Below are 20,848 nucleotides of genomic sequence, written 5' to 3' on the forward strand. Positions count from 1 at the left end.
TGCAGTATAGGACTCCTTGAAGTGTGGCTTGCTGTGGTGGCCATCTTGGAGTGATGTTACTTGAGTCTATTGGGTTCAGTATGGGCACATGCCTTAATAAGTGGAGTGTGCTTCGTGCAGTGTACACAAAGGCAGTGGACACATTCGTCAGGCGTATCATCTGTACCTTCTTGATTAGAAATGCGTGGTTCGTGGTTCATATAGTGTAGTGCATGGTAGGTTGCGGTGGCCATATTGGAGTGATGTTTACTAATACCTATGGGGCCAGTATGGACACTTATTTATGTAAGTAGAGTGTGTTCAATTCACTCTAAAGGATGGCGGTGGACAAATATGTAAGTGTGTAAAATCTAAGTTATCATTCAGGATGACTTAGAAGGAGTGATCCTCCTTAGTAGGATATGAGGTGACCCAGACATAATACTGTTATTTAGAAGGTGGCTAGGTCAGCCATCTTGGTGTCGGAAAGGAAACATATACTAATGACTAGTATATGATGTTATTAAGTGGTTGCCCTCCTCATGTACCAAGTTTACGCATCTTGTGGTGTTGCCAATAAAATACTGTGGAGTGGCAGATGGGGTGTCCTTCACTTACTAATTCCAAAAATAGAAGGTACATAAGCAGCTTGATACAAACGTGAGTCTGGGGGTTATCTTCTATTCAGTGATGCCCATGGTATGTCGTCATTGAGCGCCTTCGTGGATGTGGACATTCGATGTATCCAGCGCTGTTCACTCCTAAAAAGTGTGTTTTGTGTGCTGCCAGGGAAGTGGTCTAGTACTAGCCATTCTAGCGATTCATGGTTAGCTCAGAGGAACAGCTTCCTTTTTCTTTGAAGTACATCAAATCCATAGGCTCGGATCACCTTCACCAGTGGGGTCATGTACAGATTGAAAAGCGTAGGGCTCAAAATGGAGCCCTGTGGTACTCCCATCTCAACAGGTCTCTCACATGAGATGCTGTTTCCTATCTGGACAGTTGTTACCTGGTTAGATAGGTAGCTTTTGAACCATTTAAGGTCCTTTCCTCTGACACCAATCTCCCAGAGCCGCTGTTCGAAAATGCTATGAAAGATGGTGTCAAAGGCGGCCGACAGATCAAGCAGGACGGAAATGACTGAATGATGTTTGTCTAAGGCCAGTCGGATGTTGTCCGTGCATTCGGCCAATGCTGTCTCCGTACTGTGCGCCACCCTAAAGCCTGATTGTGAAGGATCTAGAAGTCCATGGCTTTCAAGATGGTCCACAAGCTGTTGATTGACAAGAGATTCCAGCATCTTCCCGAAATAAGGGAGTAGGGAGATAGGACGGTCATTTGAGAGAAGTATTGGATCAGCTGTCGGTTTCTTTAGGATCGGTCTTACTCTGGTTGCTTTCCATACTGTGGGAAAGTCCGCTTCCGAAAGTGACTTATTTAATAGGCCGATTAGTTGTTTCAATAGTACCGGAGCAGTAATGGAAAATAACTTGGTGAGGGATGGGGTCGATGGGGGAACCAGATTTTATCCTCTGCATAACGGAGGAGATTGCCTTATAATCACATCTTACAAGTTTGTTCAAAATATGAGAGGGTCGGTCACTGGACAAGGCAAAACTTCAGGATATATGCTATTCTGTTGAGATATAAGAGAAAAATGAATAGCAGTAATTTTTTCTTCAAAGAATTTGGATAAGGAGTCAGTCCAGTTTTGAGATGTGTCGCTGATGGCTAATTACAAGGAGTTGTAAATTCCTTCAGGACTTGGTAGAGTTTTTTAGAGGAATTTTCTGACTTGTTGATCCGGTCTATTAGGAATTTTTGTTTGCCAGTTTTATTTCGCATGTCCATGATGTAGCTTTTTATATATTTCAGGGTCGGCCTTATCTTTACTTTTCCTCCACTTTCTCCCCGCAGTTCTGCACAGTAATTTTGTTGTTTTTAGTTGGTCAGAAAAACCAGGGGGCAGTTCTAGTCTTAAACTTAACGTTGCTAAAAGGGGCAATTTTATCTAGTGCAGTCCGAATTGCTTTGTCAAAATGTTGTGCTGCTAGATTTACGTTCACTTCTAGGCCTATCTAATCTGGGCAGAAATGTTTTGTAAACAAGGGCAAGGTGACATTTCACCACGGCCTGCGCCATATAAACTAATTTTCTCGCTCTTTTTTAGCCGCAGTTATGGGAATACCGAATTTTAGTAAATATTGATCTGTCCATTAAAGCGGAGTCGGAGGCTCCACCATTATTCCAGGGGAGTTGGTAAAAAGAAGGTCCAAGATATGACCGGCACTATGTGTGGGACCCGCGACCAACTGGACGAGGCCAAGAGTACTCATATTGGAGATTCATTTCTCAGTATCAGTATTCGAAAGCTTTTCTGCATGATGGTTAAAATCTCTAATTAGGAGAAAATTGTATGAGGCTAATACGTGCGGTACAATGGTCTCCAATATTTTGTCCGTGAAATCACCTTTTGCTCCAAGGGGCCGATAAATGAGAGCACCTCTCCAGGAACCATTTGGAGAACCATTAATCTTAAAAATGCTAATTTCTGCATGGTTATGGTTGAGACTCTCTAAAACCGAGATGTTTAGATTATGTACAGAGGCAATTAACAGGCCACCACCTCTAGTCATTTTCCTATCAGTTCGAATTACTTTGTAATGTGAAGGGATGGCAATGTGCACATCTGTGTAAGCATACTCATGTAGCCAAGTCTCCGTCACATAACAGATGTCGGGGGCTACTTGATCTAAAAGGCTCCATATCTCACCTGAATGTTTAGGGCTGGAGCGGGTATTAAAATAGATTGCACTGAGCTGGCTAGGAGTACTAAGCGGATTTGAACATTGGAACGTGACAGCCTTCTCAGGACTGACGGGTTTAACTACGCACAAGATTTCTGGGATGCTAAGTATTTCATTAACAAGTGCTTCACTAAATTCTATACGAGGTGCATTTAAATCGTTAATTTCTTTACTTGAATGTTTATAAAGCACCATATTGCCCTTGAAATTGTAAGTATTCTCTAAGACGTAACTTACTGGAGAACTAGAAAGAGAAAGAAATAAAAAACAAGCATTAGAAATGCAATAGGTCTCGCAGCATTAGAGTTAGTGCTTTTAGAATTGTTAATGGGTTTTTTTGTAAATCTTTAGCATGAGGTTGAGGGTGAGTGAGGGTGAGTGAGGGTGAGGGTGAGGGTGAGGGTGAGTGAGGGTGAGTGAGGGTGAGTGAGGGTGAGTGAGGGTGAGTGAGGGTGAGTGAGGGTGAGTGAGGGTGAGGGTGAGTGAGTGTGAGTGTGAGTGAGGGTGGGTGAGGGTGAGTGAGGGTGAGGGTGAGTGGGGGTGAGTGTGAGTGGGGGTGAGGGTGAGTGGGGGTGAGTGTGAGTGGGGGTGAGTGTGGGTGAGTGTGGGTGAGTGTGGGTGAGTGTGGGTGAGGGTGAGGGATTGAGGGTGAGGGGTTGAGGGTGAGTGAGGGTGAGGGGTTGAGGGTGAGTGAGGGTGAGGGGTTGAGGGTGAGGGAGGGTGAGGGAGGGTGAGGGGTTGAGGGGTTGAGGGTGAGTGAGGTTGAGGGGTTGAAGGTGAGTGAGGGTGAAGGTGAGTGTGGGTGAGTGTGGGTGAGTGTGGGTGAGTGTGGGTGAGTGAGGGTGAGTGAGGGTGAGGGATTGAGGGTGAGGGGTTGAGGGTGAGGGGTTGAGGGTGGGTGAGGGGTTGAGGGTGGGTGAGGGGTTGAGGGTGAGTGAGGGTGAGGGTGAGTGAGGGGTTGAGGGTGAGGGGTTGAGGGTGAGGGGTTGAGGGTGAGGGGTTGAGGGTGAGTGGGGGTGAGTGAGGGTGAGGGGTTGAGGGTGAGTGAGGGTGAGGGGTTGAGGGTGAGTGAGGATGAGGGGTTGAGGGTGGGTGAGGGTGAGTGAGGGTGAGGGTGAGTGAGGGTGAGTGAGGGTGAGGGTGAGTGAGGGTGAGTGAGGGTGAGGGTGAGTGAAGGTGGGTGAGGGTGGGTGAGGGGTTGAGGGTGATTGAGGGTGAGGCGTTGAGGGTGAGTGAGGGTGAGGGGTTGAGGGTGAGTGAAGGTGAGGGTGAGGGTGAGTGAGGGTGAGGGGTTGAGGGTGAGTGAGGGTGAGTGAGGGTGAGGGGTTGAGGGTGAGTGAGGGTGAGGGGTTGAGGGTGAGTGAGGATGAGTGAGAGTGAGGGTGAGTGAGGGGTTGAGGGTGAGGGGTTGAGGGTGAGTGAGGGTGAGGGGTTGAGGGTGAGTGAGGGTGAGGTGTTGAGGGTGAGTGAGGGTGAGGTGTTGAGGGTGAGTGAGGGTGAGGGTGAGTGAGGGTGAGGATGAGGGGTTGAGGGTGAGTGAGGGTGAGGGTAGGTGAGGGGTTGAGGGTGAGTGAGGGTGAGTGAGGGGTTGAGGGTGAGTGAGGGTGAGGGTGAGTGTGGGTGAGGGTGAGTGTGGGTGAGGGTGAGTGTGGGTGAGGGTGAGTGTGGGTGAGGGTGAGTGAGGGTGAGGGGTTGAGGGTGAGTGAGGGTGAGTGAGGGTGAAGGATTGAGGGTGAGGGGTTGAGGGTGGGTGAGGGGTTGAGGGTGAGTGAGGGTGAGGGTGAGTGAGGGTGAGGGGTTGAGGGTGAGGGGGTAGGTATTTTGGGATGCGAGGTGACACCGCCACGAGACCTTGTCATAAATGCATAAAAACATATCCCTATAAAAAGAAAACAAAACACGAGATAAACAACATCCCTTAAGGAAAGTTACGTGCTGTGAGCCGCGGGGAGGGCTGTCAGAAACACCTACGGAACTGACATTTTAGAAACGCGTGGGCTGCAGGAAGGTCCCCCGGCACCTTGCAGAACAGAGCCTGCTTGTGATTGTGAACAGTGTGTGGTCGAATCTGCCCTCCAGCTATTTGTCTGTACCAGAGCACCTGACAGGTCAGTCCAACGGTGTCCATGCTAGTGTTTTTCCTTTATGTTTGAAAAAGCTGTGTGTAATAGGGGCCTGAATATTTTCATGGGGAATAGCTAGGAATTAGTTCACAATAGCAGGAAGCTTTCAAGTTTACCTCATGCCCTAGAGCGAATTCCACTCGCACGCACGAGAATGCCATAGAAGCAAGGAGAACGGCGGCCATGCATTGATTGGGTCACTGCGCGTGCAAGGCCGTCCATGCCTCTGCGAGCTGACCGCCTCATTCTAAACTGGCAGCAACTAAATCAGCACACTCGGAGCCATATTATGATGCCGCTTTCTGCGTCAGCGCAAGAGACGTCTGTGCGTCTTGGACACATACATTAACTCGAAATGTCTGAGGTAATGCATGTTTTGCTTACATCAGAGCTCGGAAAAACAGGGTATGTATTGACTGTTTCCGAGCTCTGCTTGGAGATGATTTCAGTTGATGTATGCACTCAAAACGCTGCAGAGGCAACTGCGCAGGCGCAGCTCAGAAAACGACATCCAAGTACGGCCCCTGGAGAGTCCGGTCTGAGACGGACAAGCCGCCGTTCACCTCCCCGGCTGGTGGCGCATTCCCACCTTTAAGGTCGAATTGGATACTGGCCTCATGAAAGCAAGAGTACGTAAAATGGGCTAATTGGATTTGCAGCAGTTCACAGTCGAATTCAAAGCACGTGTTCTGGACGGGAATGAAAGCCCCAGCTGCTGCTGTCTGTTCTTGTTCCTTAAAGCCAGATGAGTGACCAGGATGCTTTAACACACTGTTCCAGACAGAAGTTTCCACGGAGAGGCGTTTATTTTGCAGGCTTTCAGTATACTTTATTCGATGGCGCAGCAGGGATACCATGTCCCCTTCCCCTGTTTTTAAAGAAATAAAACGCCATTTTTGGAAGTCACATGGGTCCCTTATGTCCTTTACCTGTTAACTACTTCCCTGCAGGTATGACACATTAACGGATAATTTTGGGTGATTTGTAGCGTTTGGCCTGACTCTGTGACATTGGGTTACATTTTAAACCAATTTAAATGCCCGAGGACTGTAGTGTGAGTAAAAAGATACAAGGTGAGCCATGATACTGACAAAGTTCTACAATTACGTGATTTTGCGAAATGCCATGACTGGCCGGATCATAGCAGTTTTTTTTAATGGCAGACTGGAATGGGGGGCATGTGGAGGGGAAAAATACACTATGCTGAGAGAGGGGAGGGGGGAGGAGAGCGAAAGGATCGGAGACACGGCGACACGGCGGGTAAAATAAACAAAAAAAAAGCCGGAGGGAAGAGAGGGGAGGGGGGAGGAGAAATGCGACACGGCGGGAAGGGGAGGGGGCGGAGCGGGTCAAATAAACAAAAAACAAGCTGGAGGGAAGAGAGGGGAGGGGGGAGGAGAAGTGCGACAGGGGAAATGCGAGACGGCGGGAAGACGGACATGCACGCGCCCGTGACTTTTAAGGTCAATGCGCATGCGCATAAGCTTAATGCGCATGCGCATTGACCTTAAAAGTCACGGGCACTGCAAGGAATCGCCACGATTCCTTGCAGTGCAGATAAAGAGTGGATAACTCGCAATACTCTCGCCTTGCTCGATGCGCATGCGCATCGACAGGCGAGACCTAAAAATGCAGGGGTCCTGGCGTCTGGCGTTGGTCAGGCACGAACGGGAGTAGCTGGGTTTGCCTTTGGCGGGGCATCGGCACGCCGCCGCGCGCATCCACGCCCTTCTCCTGATTAAATAGGAGGAGGCGTGAAGAAGCTGGAGCGCTACCTGCAACTTCCGGCAGTACAACCGGAAGCAGTAGAAGTCCGAAATGACCCTCCGTTCAAGCGGTACAAGCCGTGACGGACTGGGGTCGAGGGTAGTTATCAAGATGAGAACAGTAAAAGAAACAATAACATTATGACAGCTGACTTTAGTTATGGCCGGGATTACCTTTGCCGTAGACGTTAAAAACAGCGGGTCATCAAGATAACAGAGCGCCGATGGAGAACGAATGACCCCTAACTCTCTCGCCAAGTTAAAGGATGACAACAAGAATATTCATTTTAAAGACAACACAGGGCAGCTAGTGGATTTACTGCCCATGCAGATTTCGATCAGCTGGAACCAGCTTTTGCACCCGTTCACTATTGCAAACTGGTTACGGGGTATTTGCTTGCGTTCCTCTTCACACATTATAGGCCAACACACCCATCATCGTATGCCTACACAAACGGCATTGTATTTCCTCACAGCCACATCATACACCCATACAGTCATCATCATATAGCAAAAACAAAAAACACAAAAAAGGAAACATTTCTAAAATAGAAAGCCAGGTAAGGTTGACAAAAGAACCACAACTTTAAGCCACCTATCTAACATCATAAGGGATCTCACTCCAACTATTATTACCCTGTAAAACGACTATTATTCAAACCTGCAGACAACCACATACCCATGTTCCATCGTCCACATGCAGTAACATATGACTACAAACCGTTCATCAAATGCCCAAACAACCACCATTACACATTTATAGAGAAAACAACATGCTCAAAAATCTAATATTGTGCATCCAAATTCCCAACAACATTCACAAACACATACAATTACACACCAACCTTTGTATGTCAATATACCAACCATCATGAACATATTTACCTTTTCCTAATTCGCTACAGTGTTATTGCAAAAACGTATTTCCTCCACTACACAATTGTTAGTACATGGGGAGTGTCCAGGCAAGACAGCTGAGTGTGGCTAAAATAAAGAATCTCTTCCTCTATGATTGGAATCCTGTAAGATCTTGGGCTCAGCATGGAACAAAACTGGCTGTCATTGCAATTGGACATGCCCCTTCACCTGCCCCTCCTAAACAGGGGGAGCCTCCACTGGGCCGGATTATGGAAGAGTGGCCTAATCGTAAGCCAGACATCTGTTGCGGCTAGTGGACTGGCCGAGACTGCATGATGTGCAGTGGGGGATGACACCCAGTCGCCCGCTCCATTAGCGGATGCAGGAGGGGGTCCAGACTTGGTACACTGCCTGCATTGGTGAAGGTGGGAAAACTAAGGAAGTGTGATGTGTTGGGCCCTCAGGGAGCGGACATGTCCAGCACAACGGATTCCACCCCAACAGTGAACCTGATGAGAGCACATGCTTGGAGCGACAGTGCCCAATGGCCCTGACTGACTGCCTGTGGATGCAGCAGGGGGATGCAGCAGGGGGATGCCTTAACTGCAGCCGAAGATTGCCTTGGGCAAGAAGGGTTGTTGACATGTTGTCCCAATGGTAGTGAGCATAACACATCCTCTGGGGCCGCTGGGAGACATCACCTTGTGCAGTGGGTCTGCAAGTGAACCATCTCAGAGGTAGTTTCTTCTCAAATTTGGTATACCATTGCAAATTTTAACTATGTCGCTGGCTGGGAGGGAGAAGGTGGTGTACCTTGCACACACCAGGAGACTCCATGGGTTGATGGGTGCGGGCTGTCTGATTGCCCACATGAGCTGCAGCCAATGGCAAAGGATAAGAGAGGGCACCCACATCACAGAAATACAACTACACAATATCATCATAATACTTTATTCGATATATTCATATCATAAAAGTACAAACATTTTGACATTTCCAGACAAAAAGTTATTGGTTAAAAATATTCTAACTAATTCTTTCCGTATAAATATTTCCAGACAAAAATGATTGCTTAAAAATGTTCTAGCTAAGTTTTTACGTAAAAACAGTAGTACACTATACAATTTAAAAAGTGATTACACAAGTGAAAATGCAGCCGCAGTATTATATATATAAATGATAAAATTAGAGCATGAACTATTTTTAATTTCATTTAGCCGACTTGAGCGTATAAACCAAGCACTGGCAAGAAACCTTGCGACCCCAAATAAAATATACAGAGATGAGGTGTCTGTTAAGAGGATACGTAGTGCAATCCTAAAATCTCTAACGCCCAACTCCCTACATACTGGTTTTAACCACCTTGATCTTGGCCTCTTGTATGCCTTGCAAGCAAACAGGAAGTGGGGTAGGGATTCCTTCACATATGGACATCCTGGGCAGGTGAAGCACTGGTCCCTCGATCTTTTCCACCCCTCTGTAAAATCATTGAGAGGAAGTGTACCGTATCCCATTTTCAGATAGAGGGATCGATCTCTCGGGGCTTGAATACAGTCTAAGAAGGGCTCTAGTTTTCTAGTAGGTTTGTGTTCTAGAAATTTGATGGTAAGTATCCCCCGCTTAGTACTCTTTAGATCCTCAGCCTGTACCCATTCCCAATAGATTTTTTTAACAATTTGCTTGTGGGGGGGGACTGGGAATCCCAATATTCGCCCATCCCCAGGCTCATGATCAGCTGCCTTAGTTTATTAAGCCACTGTATCCTGTTTGAACTATTCAAGGCAATTAGTTCATCCAAGACCTTGGCATAATTTTCAAATTCTGGTGTCCTTCTCAGACGCACCCAGAATAGCAAAGGGCGAAGGCGAATTATGTCAGCAATTGGGCGTTTACCTGTATTATTAAAAAGGGGTTTCAAAGGTGTTGAGTGCGGGAGAGAAACTAAGTCCCTAACAAACTTATTCTCTGCTCTTGTCAGGTCCTTGATGCATTCACAGCCCCATAATTCAGAACCATACACCGCTGAGGCTAGCGCCTTGCCTTCATAGACAGCTAAAGCCGGAGCTATAGGCCTACTAACTGACATAGGCTGATTCCTCAAAATTGCTCCAGAGGTTCTTTTGAGGTTAAGTAGCATCTTGGCCACGTGGGAGTCCCATTTCATTCTGTTATTAATCCTCACTCCCAGGTAGTCAAATTCCACCACCACCTCTAGCGGGGACCCATTAAGCGTTATATACACTCTCCTCGCTTTATTTTGGGAAGATAACACCATTAACTTGGTTTTGGTGGTGTTTACAGTTAGCCCCCGCTCATCGCAAGACAGGCTAAATCTATCCAACAGTTTCTGGAGACCCGTAGGAGTTTTGGACATCAGGAGGGTGTCGTCTGCAAAAAGGAGTGTAGGTGTTTTCTCCCCTGCCAGGACTGGGGCATCCGCAGGGTCCTCCCTCAAATGGGCTACCACCCCATTGATAAAGAGGTAGAACAGTGTCTGAGCCATCACACAGGCCTGGCGGACCCCCTGTTTACAGGCACCCTCCCTGTCAGCTGTCCTTGGGTCCCCCAGCGGATTCGTGCGTAATTGTCCTGATGGAGCCTTACAATAAACTCCCGAAGATAGAACGGAAACCCCATATCTAGTAACACCTTCCAGAGTTTATCACGGGGAACCACATCAAACGCAGTTTTTAAATCAATAAAGGCCAGATATAGGCTGCCCTTAGCGATGGACACAGTTTTCCAGTATATCGCACAAAATCTGAAAACCTGATCCATCGTGCCTACATTTTGGAAATGGGTCAGAATGTTACACTCCTCACACCAGGCCCCTATTCTAGTGACAATGCCCCTGCCAACTACTTTCTGGATGGTATCAATTAGACTTATTGGTCTGTAGTTGGCAGGGTCCTCCCTAGCACCTTTCTTGTATATGGTCACTACTTCAGCGCCTTTCCATGATTCAGGAACTGGATGACCATGAATAATCAAATTCATTAGGAGGGCCATAACTTGGGGTCATTCAAAAGTAGGTCACCTGGTAACCCGTCCGGCCCCGCTGCTTTACCGGGGGATATCCTTAAAATAGCATTGTGCACTTCCCTGGCAGAGAAGGGATCTAAGTGTGATTGGTTCTCTGGAGAGAGCTCAGTGGGTACCCCTAATAGTTTATCCATAATTACTTCACCACAATATAATTTAAAGAAGTGGGTATACCACTGGTGCTCAGTTATATGATTATGTGCGGGCTCCTCTCCCCTTCTGTCTAATCTATTTATCAGGTTCCAAAAAACAGTTGAGTTGTTTAAATTGGCCGCTTGCTTTAATAGCTGCCAATGTTCTTCCTCCCACTCCCTTTTGGCCAATTTGATACAAATATTATACTCTTTTCTAGCCAGCCTCACTGCTTTCGCATCCTTTCTCCTAATGGAGGTAGATATGGCCTTTCTCTTTTGCCTACATTCCGCTGTATACCATGGGGTACCATTCATTGATTTTTTTTTCCTCATCGTAGGTCCCCTGGTTTCCCTAATAGTGAAAAAACCACCAATGTTCTCTATTAGGTCCTTGTAGGAATCAATTAAAATGGAGCTTTGGCCATTAATCTGTGCATGAGTCATGACGGTTAAAAGGTCTCTAGTCTCTGCTTGCACGAGCTCTTTAATACTATTCAGTTTCTCTTTTTCGCAAACTACCCTGTTCCATTTTAACTTACGGTTGCAATTGGAGGGGATTACTTCTTTTGCAACCATTAAAGGGCCACTCCTTGTTTCTTTCTCACTCCCCCATCTAAATTTCATACAGAGAGGGTTATGATCGCTGTCCTGGGTTTTCCCAACCTCCATATCCACTAGTCTGTCCCATGAACGAGTGTCTAGTAAAATGTAAACAATGCGTGACGGGCAACTCAGTCTATTGTATGTCATTGCCCCACTGGGATCTGAAATAGTCCTCCCGTTTAGTGCACGCAGATTATATTCTAGTGTCAACGCATTTATTTGAATTGCTCTGGCCGACCATTTCTTAATAGGAGCCAGATTTAAGGGAGGAGTAGATAGCCTCATATCTTCTTTGCTAAAGCCAAGTAGGTCTTCTTCAGCTAGGGGTCCATATGTGCAATTAAAGTTTCCCCCAACAATTACATTAGACAGTGGGGAAACGGTTGTTAGTGCCACATCTAGTAATTCTAAAGTGGGTGAAGTTTTTCCACCCGGGGCGCCTCTTGCATATACACAGAATAGTTCCATAGAGTGTCCTACATAGAGCCTTTAAGAGATATATGAAGTATGTCTTCTGAAAATGAATTGTGCACAGTAACAGCGCAATTCAATGCCACGCTAATCCATATATGGAGGCCACCAGATGGGTGACCCCTTCCTACCGAGGCTGCCGGGATGAAATAGGTGGTATACCCATTTTTATGGAGTAGGCTCATGCTCCATGTTTCTTGAAACATGCAGATCTTGTATGCATCAATGAATTTATTCCATTCTGGGATTGCCATTTTTTTTGGGAGTCCCGCTATATTCCACGAAAGCAAATTTATTGCAGTGGAATTTGCATTGGCTCCCTTATGAATTACTTTATGGGGCAGATACCTCATCAACTATGCAGGAACTATTCTGCATTGTGCCAGGTGTACCCTCCCTGGGCCCTGCCAGCACTTCATTGATGAGCGTCAACTCCTCTGGCTCCATCTGAATTACAGTACACTGGTCTGGTGCTCAGTCCTTTGAATATTATAAACTATATTATCCTTGCCTATGTTAGTTGGAATTACATCGGCCTTTTGTGTCTTAACAGGCTCATCTGTAAGTCAGTCTACCTCCTCTAATGGTGAAAGACCCACAAAACGATTGGAAGTGGCAATATTGAAACTGGGCCCAAGATGCTCTTGGGATTCCTAGGATTGTGAGTTTCAACCAGGGCTCTTGGGTAGAAGTAACTTAATGTTCTTGTTGATATACCTCCCTCATAACTATCGCTATACCAATCTCGAATACAATTTGTGGCCTTATAGTCTTTAAAATGTATGATTACGCTGTCCCCTGGTATATCCTTGGGTCTTTGGCCCAGCCATGGTAGCCTCCTGACATTTAAAAATTTCACATCAATGCTTGCGGGTAGTGGCCTATTAGTGCTTAGCCAGTGAGTGACCTTATTTTTCAAAACCTGATAATCTTCATATTGCCCTGGCTTTAATTCTGGGACCCCAGTTAATACAATTACATAGGGTTCTGATTCAGGGGGAAGATTTACATGCTGCACATTCCCTCTTAGATGTTTATCCGTCCTTCACCTCCCCCCGAAGTTATCATTTGCTTGTCTCCTATTGCAAGATGACTCTGAGTCCCGGGTTTCTCCTAGCTTGGAAATAGATGTGGCTGGCTTAATGGGTGGACTGATGACAGGAGTATCTTTAGCAGTTGGTTGGGACTTGCCCCTGGACTGGCACTCGCTAGATATAGGCTTTTCAGCGGGTACAGAAGTATTCGAAGAATGCCTACTTATGGTTAGTTCTTTCAATAGATTCATATTTGAGATGCCAGTCACTTGCACTGATCCAAGTTGATCTGCTATTCGCTTGACCCTTTCTACAAGAGGGAGCAATAATGATTTCAACAGCTGCTCTATATTCCTAAGAGGATAATCTAAAGGGGAGGCCTGCAACAGATTGTGGTCGTTTTTACTTTGTGACCCAATACTAGGGTTTTTAATTGATGATATAGGTTTGGGATTTTTAGCTCTCGAGCCTTTTTGCTTGTTTATACCCGTTTCCTTTTTCTAGGGAGAGATGGCGCAGGTGTTCCAGTACTGACATTTATAACTGGAGGTTGTTCTTCCAACAAACTATCCGTAGGGGAATCAATTGTAATGTTGGTAAAATTACAAACACCTAAACTAGCTGGTGATAGGTCTTGGAGTTGAGGCTGTATACCAATATCTGATAATAGAGCAGAGGTAGCGTTAGGCACAATTGGAGATACAGATTTCTGAATAATGCCTAAAGAAGAACGTTTGTTGTACCATTCTGCCGAAATACGCCGTTCAGCCTGCTCTATCTCTCGTTCTACAACTGTCACAACCCTAGTGATGTAATTGTCTAAAGTCCCTTTAAAGTGTATGGAGGAGCCCCCGCTACCTGTTTCCCACCCAGACTAGATTTTGAGCTCATTGTAAGGTTTCCACCGTATACTGCAATAACAGACTATTGAAGAAATATTCACAACAGTTCTTACGTATGAGTCCATGGTGGTACTAACTGGAGTCTGTATGGAAGAGGGGTGGCCCAGCCCAGCCTTGTCCGGCCCCGGACGGCCACAGATTGCCCGCCCTAGGCCCGGGCCTAGCCCGCGCGTGTCCCGCGTTCACTAAGGGGGTGGAGACTAAATAACGGAAGGTAGGGCGGGAAGAGGACTAGCTGCGGCCGATCACCAGCCGCTCAGCATGCAGGTCCTCGCAGTGCCGCAATAGGCGTGTAGTTTAAGGGCACTCCAACTCCGATGCTCACCACCAGGGTACCGAGGCTTGAAAGTCCACAAGCCCTCCTGCACGAGCGGCTCCCGCGCAGCGGGGGCCGCGAGAAGTAGTGTCTTTTCCAAACTGGAATCCCCGCAGTAACTGGCTCTCCCTCTCGGCAATGAGACAACACCAAGTATGCAGCGTTCACAGAGGGCTTCATCCAGGCAGAAGGTAGGGCGGGAAGAGGACCAGCTGCGGCCGATCACCAGCCGCTCAGCATGCTGGTCCTCGCAGTCCCGCAATAGGTGTGCAGTTCAAGGGCACTCCAACTCCGATGCTCACCACCAGGGTACCGAGGCTTGACAGTCCACAAGCCCCCCTGCATGAGCGGCTCCCGCGCAGCGGGGGCCGCGAGAAGTAGTGTCTTTTCCAAACTGGAATCCCCGCAGTAACTGGCTCTCCCTCTCGGCAATGAGACAACTACACAATATACTACTCCCTGTCTGCTGTACCAGAGAAATACCAGGCCGACGGGCTTGAGGGGCACAGGGTGAGGAAGCAAGATGGAGGGTACCCCACTCAGAACAGGCTTACTCAAGATAGCTAACAGACTACACAGAGGGGAAGGTGCAGTTTAGGACCTACAAACAGAAGTGAAGGCTCTGAAATCCCAAGTGGCACAGCTGACATCAACAGTGCAAATTTTGGAGGACAAGGTGGAAGATTGTGGAAAATCAGGCCAGATGCACTGATAGGTGATTTGTGGGATTCCCAGAGCAGGCAGAGTGTGCTGGGGTGGAAACATTCCTAGAGAAGTGGACTCAACAGAAACTGTGCCCTACCTGGTTGTCTGGACTGTTAGGAGTGAAGTGGCTCAATGGGTGCTGGGGGCGAGCCTGCCCCTGGTGCTCCACCATATGCTTTTAAAGCCAGAATTTTCAAGCATTAAAATCATATTCTGGTTGCAACGAGAGGTGGAGAGCGCTGTTCCTTTGATAAGTACACCATACCGATATACCTGTACTACACCAGAAAGGTACAAGCGCAACGTAAATGCTATGTAACAATGAAGGCAACATTTATGTATATATATGTAACTCTGTTATAGGCTTTTGTTCCCTGTGTGCTTGAAAGTGATGGTTCAGGGGAAGAGTTACTTATTCAAAACCCTAAAGGAGGTCTGGACATGGCTTGAGATGTGGGATAAAATGGGGGTCTGCCGAGCTGGCGGGCTCTGCACTCTGAAACAACACTTAGACTGGCAAATAGTGGGATAATGTTGCCACCTGGGGGGCATGGGTCGGGGGGCATCTGCGAGGCGGAAGGCCCACATACTTATCTTTGAAGACTGAATAATGGACCAAGTCAGCAACGCCAAGGGCAACAGCCCAAAGCCTCCTGAGGCTGGTCAGGTGACAGAGACAGAAATAGATGCAAAGATTCCTGGCACTCCAATGACATAGGAGGATTAACAAGCCTCCACAAGCTGCGTCTTCTGTGGGACATTGGTTAGGTTGGAAGGGATACATATTGTATGATGCACAACTGAGCCCGATAGACAGGCATTGCGGGTGCTCCGTGCTGGTTGTTGACCAGCTTATTCCACTCAATTAGCCATTCCTAGACACCCATCTCCCCCTTACCTTTGTAGGAGAGTCTGCATAGGTGTGCAAAATGCCTACTTACGTTAAGGTTGTTTAGTTTATGGACAAGGGGTTCAGAGTTGACTTTGGTAATGTGCACAATTTGTTCTATACTACAGTGGATGTTGATGTTACACTTGGGTGTACCAGTATTTGAGAGGGTTTGGAAATTGTCCAGAGGATGGGGGACGGGCAGGTTATGATTTGTTTGTCAGCATTTAAACTTACACTGTGAGCTAGGAGGACCATGTGAAATAGGAGGACTGCACTGGAACACAGGCAACACAACATATGGGAGACTTCTGGAATCTAAGAGAGGTGGGAGGGACTAAATGGGTAGGTATAGAGATCGACTATGAATAGAATGTTGATATTTTGGATTGTAAGATGACCTAACAGTTACACTGATAACTAGAGAATTTACTCCTACGTGCAGTAATATAAAGTCCCCATAGCAATTTTGCAGGAAACCCACCTACTGCTCTAAGAACTCACTACGCTGGTGAAAAGATGGAGGAGTCACATGTATAGGCCCCCATACTCTAAGTATGCCAGAGGTTAGTGAAAAAGATAGCGTCTGGGGTCTCGTTCTTTGAGTGGTAAGTGCTTATTGACTCTACTGATAGTTTGTGATAGTGGCAAGGGTTTTAGATTGCTCCAACACATGCGTTGTGAACTCCAGTGCCCTGCACATGGATGACCGGTCCTTTTTCCTTGAGATATTCAGGGCTATGACCCCTTTATGGAGATGTGGCTTCTATGGGACTTTAACTGTGTCCAGGATTGTAACAGGACAAATCCATGTAACAGGCCCTGTGAGAGGGTAGGGGTGACGTTCACCTTGTGGACATCTGGCAACACCCCTACCCATGCACTAAGGCACAATTCTACTTCTCAAATGTACACAGGGTATAAGTTTGAACAGATTTCATGCTGGGCTACCTAGCACCAATGCAGGCACCCTTGCACCATAGTGCAAGTGTGCCTACGTTGTTGGAAATTATTGTTTATGTGCAGGAAGGGACACCTTCCTGTACATAAACAATCATACATGGCGTTGTGCTGTTTTAATGTGTGCTGCACAATGCAACACACATACAAATAGCAACAAATAGGAGAAATAAAGTGTTTCTCCTCGTTTTGCCATGCTAAGACCAGGTTTTCCCTGGTCTTAATGTTAGCACTACCTTCTATTCATGCCCCCCTTGTAAATAGGGGGAAGCGTCAAAATCACTTGGAGTTGCGGTGGAACGCCCACTACAACACCCACTGCCCACCCCTTTCACGCTAAGTATAGCCTGAAAGGGTGCCTTATTTACAAGGCAGTGTTAAGCCACATTAACTGACGTATCGCCACCACAAAGTTAAAAAAAGTTACATTTTGGTGGCATAGGGGCTTGTAAATATGGCCAGTGGAGAGAGAAATGAGATGCAGGGATGCACTATTAGGCATGCTTAGTCAATCAACACAGGTGCACACAAAATGTAGGAGACAGCTGGCAGACACTGAATTGCATCTGGGAAAGTTGACATGGACAGAATACAGGCAGTGCCTCTACCAGGAGGAAGATTAAGCAGGAAGGATCTTGACATAGTTGCTGATGAGGGATAGGTCACACACACATATCCTAGCCCTGTGCCAAGAAGGGGGGCCCAACCTGCTAGACAGTGACAATATCAACAGGTCATGTGTGAACTGTCTGAGACATGGGGTATGTGTAGGTGCAAGATTTAACACTGGATGTGCTGGAGTAATATCTAATACAAACCAATCTGCAGCACCTCTTCGAAGAACAGTGGCACTCCGTAGAGAGCTGTTGCATGTAAATTGCCAGGGGGGAAGGACAATTGGCTGAACTGCTTCAGACTCTGCTGTTCTTAGTTCTTGTGACAGTGCATAAGGTCCTTTCGGAGGCCTGGTAATGGAGAGCACTACCGCATTCGATGTGAGCAGAGGTAATGGTCTTTAAACCCAAAAAAAGGCAAAGATCTGAAGAACCAGCCTCTTATATGCCCATATCAATGCTGAACACAGATATCAATATATTGTGTAAGGCCCTAGTGATGAGATTGCTGAGGGTGGCAGGAGGATTGGTTCACTAGGACCAAACTGGATTTCCTTTATGGCAGGTAGAAGCATCATATATATTGCGGAACTATGTTTTGTGTGTGGGGGCAGATGGGGAATATGCACTAGTGGCACTGGCCCGAGTGTGTGTACGGTGGACTAGCAGTATATGTGGGTGAAGCTGTGGGCCATGTTTTGGCACTCCTTTCATTGCCTGTGTAGAACTGTTATACACTGCTCAGTGTATAACAGTTCTACCCAGGATATGAAACAAGAGCAGACGGACTGGTATCAGACTGATGGCACCTGGGCAGACGGGCACAGCATGGATGCCTCTTATCGACAATGCTTGGGACAGCTATTGGGAGATCTGCATTGATTGGCTGATGTCTGGGTTATGCTCCTTCTATCTGTTATGGGACGTAAAGCATTATCCAAAATGGTATTCCTGTCCTGATGCCTATATCTATTGCAGAATCTGTTCTGCCCTGCTCCAAATGCTACATTTGCTCAGTTGGACCAATTGCATTTATTGGATGGTTTGGCCAGGGAAAAGAAGCAGGGTCAGGCTAGAGACACTGAACCTCCCTATGATGATGGTGGGAGGGGACCCCCCTGGCTTACCATACTTTGTATGCTTGATGGCAGAGGTTTGGCTTAGAGTGGTCTGTGAGGATTTCCAGGGAGCACGCTTTGTGGATGATCTGACCCAATTGACCTTAAAAGTCTTTTACAATTTTCAAACAAACAGATTATTTGAAATGGAGTAAGGGTGGCTGCGACCAATCCGGGTGATTTGTATTTCAACAATAGGTTCCTGTCCTTTACACAAGCATAGGACAATTGGGGTATGGGCTGGGACACTACCTGCATTATGCTAGATTGGCATATGCGACCCACAGTAGATGGCCTCTTTCCAGACAAACCACAGAAATATACGGTATTGCAGCAACTGCTGATACTGACCGGCTGTAGATACTTAATCACCCGCCTTCTTTAATACTACTGGAGGACAATGCAGGCAACACTACAGCACACAAGAACGTTGGAGGGCGGATTGCCCTGAGGAGTTTATTGACTACGACTGAAAGAAAGCTAGTGAGCAGGTCTGGCAGGTGACTCCCACTGCCCAGTTTAAGCTTTCAGTATGTGCACACACCTACTTAACACCAGCTAAACTAACAAGAATATACCTGGCTAGCACAGTGGTGTGTGAGAGGTGTCGACTCCTCCCAGCAGATTTTCTTCATATGACAAGGGCCTGCTCTAAGATAGCAGACTTTTGGGGGAGAGTAATGTCACAACTGTCCCTGGTGGTTGGATTGGAGCTAAAGGGCTGTGCCTCCTGGGAGTGCTGGCAGGACACAACTATTCAAAAATTCAGAATTGAATGTTAACAGTTGAGCTGGTCTTATCTAAGAAGCAGGTGGTGATGCACATAAAAAACAAGTTCTCCTTGAGTGGGTTATAGCAGATGAGCAACATGGTCGCCGTAGCAGGAGAAATGATAAACTAAATGAAGACTTGACATTGTGGGGGGGAATGGATGGTAAAATTATAAACGTACCAGGGGATGGGACACAGTGAAGGCTGGAATCACAGTTGCTGTGACTGCATTTTAGGGCAGCAATGGGCCTCCTGGGATCCTGGGAGCCATGAGCGGTGATTGGAATGTGTTACTGTGCTTATCCAATGTAATTGCCATTATGTTTCTTGTCAATCATTGTTGAATATGTGTAACAGTGTGAAGATTTTGAGTTTTGAGTTTTAATGGAATAGAGCCAATAAACTTGGGGGGCATGGCCGGACAAGTTGGCTGAGTAGACTTCTCTACCAGCAATTTCTTCAACCTAGAATTGGTGCCCTAGGAAAGCCCTGTGCGCATAATATAAGGTGAGCTGTGCGAGACAGCAAAGGCAGTCTGTAAGTTTGACACTGCCGGCAAACAACATTTGAGACTGTTATATATATCCCTGTGCCTGGCTACCATATAAGTGCAAGATAACCATAATTGCACTGGGCAGGGTCGCAGTGGCTGTGATGAGTCTGTGCTGAGGCACATCAGTGAACACATTCAGGTGGGGGAGTGAGCTGGAAGCATGATTGGAATTCTCTCTACTCTCATTTAAGTATTTTGGAATGGTTGTCGCCAGAGGGTGCAGGGGAAGCAAACTGTGCCTAGTAACCTCCTGGACCCATGGATAGTAGAAGATCTGGCATTAAGGAAAAGTAGAAAGGAAACTGAGTGGCCCAAGCCAACAAAATCCTGAATTATGAGCACCCTCTTCCCCCTGACTATGGAGCACAAACGTAGTCCTTGATGGAACAAGATGATGGTGCTCAGACCGCCCCAGATCGAACCCTTCTATTGCGGATGTGCTGGAGGCAATTCATTCCACCCATGATGAGATGGTACACAAAACAGACACTGTCACCTTTGAAGTCAACCCGCTCTGCTGTGACCTTCACAAAGGCTCAGACAGAGTGACTACCATTGAACAAAAGGTACATCCCTTGCAGGTGAAGGTTCATACTCTGTGGAACACTGTAATTGACCTTCAAAAATGTGTGGTGCTACTAGATGAATGTGCAGAAGATTCAGAAGGGAGGTCCTGCTGAAACAGCTTACACTTTGTAAGATTCGCCGAGAAAGTGGAGGGGCCGTCTGCCAAACTAATCCTAGCATATTGGATCACTTCCACGTTAGCCTCCATGAAGCTCTCTAAGTTCAGGGTCAACAGATTTCAATGTATCCAGATTACACACAGTGCATGCAAGATCAAAGGAAATCTTCTTAATGGAGAAACAACGCCTTAGAGATCAAAACCATAAATACAGCCTCCTCTTCCCAGCCAAGTTGAGGGTTGAAATCAATGGCAAAGCATTGTTCTTCTTTGCAGTGAAGGAAACAAGGACTGTTTGTACTCCAGAGTTCATCCTAGAGCGTGTTGTGTGCCAACAATGGATTTGGCCCAGCCCACTGGTTCGAGACGGCCACCACGAGATCGGAGGAAACAGAATACCTGAAGTCCTAATTAATAAACAAAGAAAACAGGAGTGGTGCTAAGACGCATCCTTGCCTTATGCCTCTGTTAACTTTAAAATACGGGGTGCACTCACCGGCCATCCCGTAGCGCACCTT

This window comes from Lissotriton vulgaris, chromosome 3_1 (genome assembly GCF_964263255.1).
Source record: "Lissotriton vulgaris chromosome 3_1, aLisVul1.2, whole genome shotgun sequence".
NCBI classification, from domain to species: domain Eukaryota; kingdom Metazoa; phylum Chordata; class Amphibia; order Caudata; family Salamandridae; genus Lissotriton; species Lissotriton vulgaris.